We start from the raw sequence: 7,598 nt of genomic DNA, 5'->3' as shown, positions 1-7,598 counted from the left end.
CAGCTCGGTCTCTCTCTCAGCTTTGTGACCACCTAGAGTGGTGGGATAGGGAGGGTGGGAGGGAGATGCAAGAGGGAGGAGATATGGGGATATAGGTATATGTATAGCTGATTCACTTTGCTATAAAGCAGAAACTAACACACCATTGTAAAGCAATTATACTCCAATAAAGATGTTTTAAAAAAAAAAAGAATCCGCCTGCCAATGCAGGGGACATGGGTTCGATCCCTGGTCCGGGAAGATCCCACATGCCGTGGAGCAACTAAGCCTGTGCGCCACAACTACTGAGCCTGCACTCTAGAGCCCGCAAGCCACAACTACTGAAGCCCATGTGCCTAAAGCCCATGCTCTGCAACGAGAGAAGCCACTGCAATGAGAAGCCCGCGCACCACGATGAAGAATAGCCTCCGCTCCCCGCAACTAGAGAAAGCCCGTGCGCAGCAACAAAGACCCAACGCAGACAAAAATAAATAAAATAAATAAATAATTTTTTTAAATCACCCTCAATTTTTAGATATGATGATGGTATTGTAGCTATGTTTTCTAAGTGCTTATATTTTAGGGAAATGAACTGACATATATACAAATGAAGTAATAGATATGATGCCTGGAATTGACTTCAGAACAATCTGGTGGGGAAAGGGTGAAGAAATGGGTGGGGATATAGAGGAAACCAGATGGAGGTTCATTGTACTATTCTCTCTCTTAGTTTATAGGCCTGAAATGCGCCACAATAACAGGCTAAAAACAAAGAGATCAAAGACATTATTATTGTTGGTATTATTATCATCATCATCACCACTGGGATTTTTTAGTGCTTCCTCTGTACCAGACCCAGTGCTAAATACTTTTCACACAGTATCTTATTTAGTCTTCTCCAGAATTCTGTGACCTAGATACTATTATCACTGTCTGCAGATGTGGGAACTGAGGCACAGAGAGGCTGGATAACGGCCCAAAGTCACACAGCAAGTAGATCAAAGAGCCGGGATTTAAGTACAGATCTATTGAAATTCAAGCCCACGTTCTCTCCCACTCTACCATCTCACTCACTGATACTGACTTCCCAGGGCTCAGGGATCACTCTCTCTGTTTGACAGATGAAGAAGCTGAGGCTGTGTTCAGCAATAACTAGTAAATTTGAAGATATCTGAATCCTTTGATACAGCAGTCTCACTTCTTGGTAAACTGTAGCACATGTGCACTAGCAGACATATACAGGAACGTCCATAGCAGGCCAGTTGGTAACCTTAAAGAATAGGAAATAACCCAACATCCCTCAACAGGAACATGAATAAATAAACCGTGCTGTGTCCATACAATGGAATGGTGCAACCAAGTGAAAATGAATGGAGTTTGTCTTTGTGTATCAACCAGGAGCTTTTCTCAAACGTAAGGTTGAATGAAAAAGCAAGCACATGTCTTTCTGCCACAGCAGGATACCATTTATATGAAGTTGTGAAACACAAAGCAATACTAAGTATTGCCTAGGAATGGATACCTGTCACACAAGTATTAAAACACCTATGGGAATATTTACCATGGTAATCACCTCAGGTGAGAGGGACAGAAAGGGATCAAGGAAGGATACAGAGGGGTCCTCGACTATATCTGCAAGATTTATTTCATAAAAAGAAATATGTGTGTTAGTGAGACTGTGGAGAAACAGGAATCCCATACACTTTTGGTGGGAGTGTACACTGCTTCAATCTATAAGGAGGGTGATTTAATCAAAGTTACAAATGCATATACCCTTTGACCCATCTCTATACTTCTAGAAATTTTTGTACAGATATATGCACATGCCTACAAAATTAGGTGTATACAAGATTTTACATTACAGTATTAGTTATAAAAGCAAAGGATTGGAAACAAGCTAATGCTATGCAACTCTAAAAAGTGAAGGCATTGATATGGAAAGATTTCTAAGGTGCAGAACACTGCATGAGATGCTGCCATGTGCAGAAAGTGAGGGAGGGCAGGGAAACATATGTGGTATGCTTGCATATGCAAAAAATATGTCCAGGAGGATACAGAAGAGACTAGGGTCTCTGGCTGCCTGTGAGAAGGGTGACTTGGGGACAGAAGTGGGAGACTTGTCATTGTAAGCCTCCTGTATATTTTTTTAAACACCTTTATTGGAGTATAATCGCTTTACAATGGTGTGTTAGTTTCTGCTTTATGTCGAAGTGAATCAGCTATACAAAAATATGGAACGCTTCACGAATTTGCGTGTCATCCTTGCGCAGGGGCCATGCTAATCTCCTCTGTATCGTTCCAATTTTAGTAAATGTGCTGCCGAAGCGAGCACCTTCTATATTTTTTTAAATTTTGGTATACGCAAGTATATTGCCTGTTCAAAGAATGACAGAATGTTAAAACGCTGAAGCTCAGGAAGGTTCCATAATCTCCAAGGCTGATGTTAAGAACTGGGACAGAGGTCTGTGTTAACCACTCCCCCACGGTGCCTCCCAGACTGTGGTGGGTGTGCATCGGTGACAGTACCGGGCACCAGGACATCCATTCCACCTGCACTACCTCTGTGGCCTAGAGCAGGCCTTGTATATTTCTGGACCTGAGTTCCCATCATCCACATGAGGGGGTCCTTCCTGTTCAGACGTGCTACTAGTTCCCATTCCTCAGAAGTGCTGCCTCCGAGCAAAAGGCTAGGGCCAGGAGGTACCTGGAACAGAGCACACAGGAATCCTGGAAAGGATTCCCACCCAAAGCTCCAAAATCCTGACCACAGTTTCCCCCAACAAAAGCCTGCTTGTACCACCACAACAGCCTGCCAGCAATTACCCCCAATTACAAACCCAGAGCCCAGCAAGGCCTCAATTAGTCTGAAAAGGAGCCTGAGGAGGGGCCGGTACGCAGTGTAGTGCCCACGTATTGTCTCCACCCACAGGGTAGCACACTCCTCTCGGTGAAGCCCACGGCCTTGGATACCTGGGAACCATGTCCTCAGGATATGGTCCTGAGGAGAAGGCTGTTGGCTCTCCTTCCCAGAGTGACCATTCCCGGCAAGGCTCAGTCAAGTGCTATGTCCTGAAATGCAGCTCTCTCCCTGCACACACCACACACACCCTTCCCACTTACCACTTTCCCAGGCAAGGTGTGACATTTCCAGGCTATCATCCCCATCAACCCCAGATGAAAACATCCCTGGGCGAACCTGCAGAGAGAGGGATGCCCCAGGCTGATGCCTTTAAATCACCACTGTTATGGACTTGGCTCAAAGTGTTGGGAGGAGGACCAAATGCCCACCTCTTCCCAGGGAAGGATGGTCTCTGAATTCTTCTCAGAAGCATCCAAAAGCAGAATTGTCCCTAATCTTCTTTGCAGGCCTAATCTTCTCTGCAGGTCTAATCTTCTCCTGCAAATTCCCTGAGAGGAACACCGTCAGGTTGCAGAGCCCTGGGTTTGGCAAGCTTTGAGCTTTTCATGAATTGGCCCCCATGCCCGTCTTCTTCACAGTGGGTGTGCATGGCTGTGACAAAGACTGTGTGCATATGTGTGTGTACAGAGATCTCAAGTGGGTGTGACCATGTATGCGGGGAGGACCAGAGGTTATAGGAAATGGGCCTCATAAATAACAGCTTAGATTTGGTCAGATGGAAGGAAGGAGTTCCTGACCTGGAAGCAACAGAGGCACACACTCAGAGGTGAAACTTGGGGTTCCAAAGTCAAACTGCCATTTAGTGGCTGGAGGCCTTCAGCAAGTTACTTAACGTCTGTGAGCCTCAGTTTCTTTATCTATCAAATGGGAATAGCACCAACCCCTCAGCTTACCACTGGACCACCAGGGAATTCAGTTGTCATAAAAATGAAATGAGAGGGCTTCCCTGGTGGCGCAGTGGTTGAGAGTCCGCCTGCCGATGCAGGGGACACGGGTTCGTGTCCCGGTGCGGGAAGATCCCACATGCCGCAGAGCGGCTGGGCCCGTGAGCCATGGCCGTTGAGCCTGCGCGTCCGGAGCCTGTGCTCCGCGACGGGAGAGGCCACAGCAGTGACAGGCCCGCGTACCGCAAAAAAAAAAAAAAAAAAAATGAAATGAGACACAGCTTTGGGAAAGATCCCTAGTGTTCTCCTTACTTGCTGCAAATAATAAATCCTTCCTTCTCTCGAAAAAAAAAAATGAAATGAGAAAATGCATGTAAAATCCCTGGTTCAAAATAAGCGTTTAATAAAGGATAGCTATCTTAACCCTTTATAATGATGACAATAACAATAATAGCTGGAGGTACACAGCGGTCTTTAGAGAATGCTTTCTAGAAGGAAAAGGCCTGTTACAGCATGTCTGTCTGTCTGTATAACACTGTAATTTGTTCTTCCACTTTGGAAAACTGGCAATTTCTACTAAAACTAAACAGATGCCTACTCTCCTACGTAGTCATTCACGAGTAATGAAATGCCCTTCACAAAAAGACACGTAGAAAACGTTGACAGTAGCTTTATTTATGATATCCCAAAACCGGAAACAACACAAATGTCCATCACTAGGTGAATGGATAAGCAAATTGTGGAATATTACACAGCAATAATATCTGATACATTCAACAAGACGCATGGATATCAAAAACATATTACGCAGAAGAAACCACAGTAAAAAGAGTACATGGGGTATGCCCCCTTTATATGAAGCTCAAAGCACGCCAAGTTCATCTATGGTGACAGAAATCAGAATACCTGTTACCTTTGGGAGTAAGTATGGATGAGGAAATGATAGGAGGGAACCTTCTGACGTGACAGAAATGTTAAAGCTCTGTATCTTGATCAGAGCGGTGGTTACATGCTATATTATATGTAAAAATACATCAAGCTGTACACTTGAGGTGCATATTGTTTACCATATGTAAGTTAAACGGCACACACACCATTCTGGCGTGATGGAAATCTTCTTCGGAAGCCCAGTAATAGGGAACATAAAACTCAGCCCTTCTCCCTTCCTCTGGACTTCATCTAAGCTAGGCATCTAAAACTGCCCTCCTACATGGACGCTCTTTAGATGGTGCCCATTTTTGGAGAGAAATATGAATGAGAACCACGAGGAAGAGCTCTTTCAGGCATCGCCTCATGGGCCTGCTTAGGGCTCCAGACAGCAGGCCTTACCTTGCAAGCTAGCTGCCACAGATGCAGAGGCCTCTCTCTTTCTAGTAAAGTTAAGTCTGACTGTTTCAGACACATCCTCGCCATGATCGGGGGTGGGGGAGGGGTGGGGGAACCAGGAAGATGTCCTGTGTCCCTTCCTAAGGTTCAGCAACATGGCTGTCCCACCATAATGAGCAGATAGCCCCAGACGACAGAGGACTCTCAGATCCTGAGCTGGCCCTCTATGGTCCAGCCACTCTTCCCCACCTGCAGTCCCTTTCTTAGAAATTCCAGCTTCATAATAAGGAAAGTGGCATCTCTCAATTCTCTGTGGAGCACAGCCATGTTCCAATTCCACTACAATGCAGTAAGCCCACCCTGGTGCAAAGCACTGAGTGAGAAGTGGAGGACACAGTCTCTGCCCATCAAGGCTTACAGTTTGGATGTGGAAAAAGGCAACTTTAAACAAGAATACATCACGCTCTCAAGCATGTGTTTGGGCCTACTGTCAGGGTACTCACTGTTCAGAGCTGAAGAAAATGGCTTTGGGCCATGGGAGTCAGAGCCATAGGATACCAGAGGAAGCTGGCCAGCAGCTCCTGCCACCCTAGACTTCTCTCTCTGAGAGCATTCCAGAGGTCTTTGGAAGGGAGAGGTCCTGACATGGCCCAGGAACCACTCCCTCTGCCTTTTCTTTCTGAATTAGGCTCAACCAGGAAAAAGGTCTGCAACTGCACTGCAGTCTACCTGCTACAGGGTAGGGCGTACACTCCTTGGGGCAAAGAGGTGCTGATGGACTTGAAGCCCAACGCCAGTAAGGTAAGGAGGAACGCAGAACTCTGGCCTGCTGCCTCCCAGCCCAGCCACCCGCAGACCCGGTGTGGGGTGGGGGGAATTCAGCAAGATACTTACCAACTGGAAACAGCTCTCAGCTCTGGTCTGTGAGTTCTTCCCCAGAATGGGTAATAGCGTCCTCTCTCCCTCTCTCCCTTTCTCTCTCCTCCTCTCTCTCTCTCTCTCTCTCCTCTCACTCTCTCTCTCTCTCTCTCTCTCTCTCTCTCTCTCTCTCTCTCTCTCTCCTCTCACTCTCCTCTCTCTCTCTCTCTCTCTCTCTCTCTCTCTCTCTCTCCTCTCACTCTCCTCTCTCTCTCTCTCTCTCTCACCACTTCCCTACTCTTTCTCACTCTCTCTCCCAAGCACATATTTGGGTAAGTGACTCTGCTAATCCTAACCAGGCTGAATAATACCGGCTGGCCTGGGGCCTGGCGCCGTGTGGGTGTGTGCATGGGAGAGAACCGTGCAAACTTCTCTGCAGCCTGTCAGTTCGGGCAGCAAGCACATCTACAAGACAGATGAAGCCTGTGTGAGTGGCCTGTGTGTGTTCAAGTGCATCAGGTATATGTTCTGTACCCGAGCTTCTCAAAAGAACTCTGAACACCAGCCTCGCCATGGTGACGTCCAGGTGGCAGCCCAGTCACCCTAACCGCGGGCCAAGGACATCAGAGAATCAGCAGGCTTCTTGGGAGTCAGACTTGCAGACATGGAGCCAAGAGATCAGTCTTCAGATAGCTGGGTGTGGGAGTGTGTGAAGAGGCTTAGAGTCCCAGCATCAGACTGACAGGTTTTCCACCAAAATGTGCAGGATCTGAACTAGTATATGTGACAGGAGAGTGTGAGAGAGTAGTGGGGGAAAGGAGAACTGGAGGGGATAATGGGGGTTGACTAAGAGAGAGATGGATAGATGGAGGAATGTGACCTGGGTAGAGAGACCTGGAGTCCGTAGGGTGAGGTGGGCCGGGACGGTGCTGACAGATGTTGAGGTGTGGAGTCGCGCGGGTATGTACTAATCACCACGCGTTTTCAAGCTTCCCTTTTCCCGCCGTGGCGCCGCAGAGTTCCCTCTCGCCCCGCAGGAGCGGGGAGCGGTGGGTGCTCGGGGGCCTCCGCCGCCGGCGGCTCGGGGCCAGCTGAGCGGGGCCAGGGAAGCTCCTCTGCCTGCCTCGGGGCCGCCGGGCGGCTCACCTGGCGGGGCCCGGCCACCAGGTTCCCAAGGCGCGGGCCGCTCCAGCGCTGTTGCAGGATTCCCGGCCGTGGGAAGAGGAGCGCCTCGCTCCATCAGAGCTGAGGGCACAGCTCGCTCCGGCTGTCGGGGCCTCCGCCGCGCGGGGCGGACGCGGGGCCGGCGGCCGCGCTACGTCGGCGGGTCTCCACGGCGTCGGCCGGCGGTGCTCGGGCTGGAAGACCGGAGCCGCAGCTGCGGGCCGCCGGGAAACCCGGGCCGGAGAGGCTGGGAGCTCCGCCCGGCCCTTGGACGTGGGCACCGCCCCAAGGTCACTGAGCCGGAGCCCTGCGCGCCGCAACGCCCTGGGGCCCCACACAAGCCTCGGCGCGGTCTGTCTTGCCGGCGGGATGCCGACCTCGCCCAGAAGCAGGGCCCTACCCAGCCTGCCCAAGAGGGTTGAGAAGTAAACCAAGGCGCGCCCCACCGTTTCCTGGAGAGATCGATA

The 7,598-nt window shown here is 49.4% G+C and overlaps 1 non-coding gene across 1 annotated transcript; it reads right to left on the bottom strand.

Moving 5' to 3' along the window:
• Nucleotides 1-2,204: 2,204 nt before the first annotated feature.
• LOC136122996 (U6 spliceosomal RNA) lies at nt 2,205-2,311 on the bottom strand. The gene has a single exon (XR_010655879.1). It is a non-coding gene; the product is annotated as a U6 spliceosomal RNA (small nuclear RNA).
• Nucleotides 2,312-7,598: the final 5,287 nt, after the last annotated feature.

The sequence above is a fragment of the Phocoena phocoena genome, chromosome 4, assembly GCF_963924675.1.
Source record: "Phocoena phocoena chromosome 4, mPhoPho1.1, whole genome shotgun sequence".
Classification (NCBI taxonomy): domain Eukaryota; kingdom Metazoa; phylum Chordata; class Mammalia; order Artiodactyla; family Phocoenidae; genus Phocoena; species Phocoena phocoena.
Note: the sequence above shows the minus strand (reverse complement) of the source record. Positions and strands in the feature narration are given on the sequence as shown.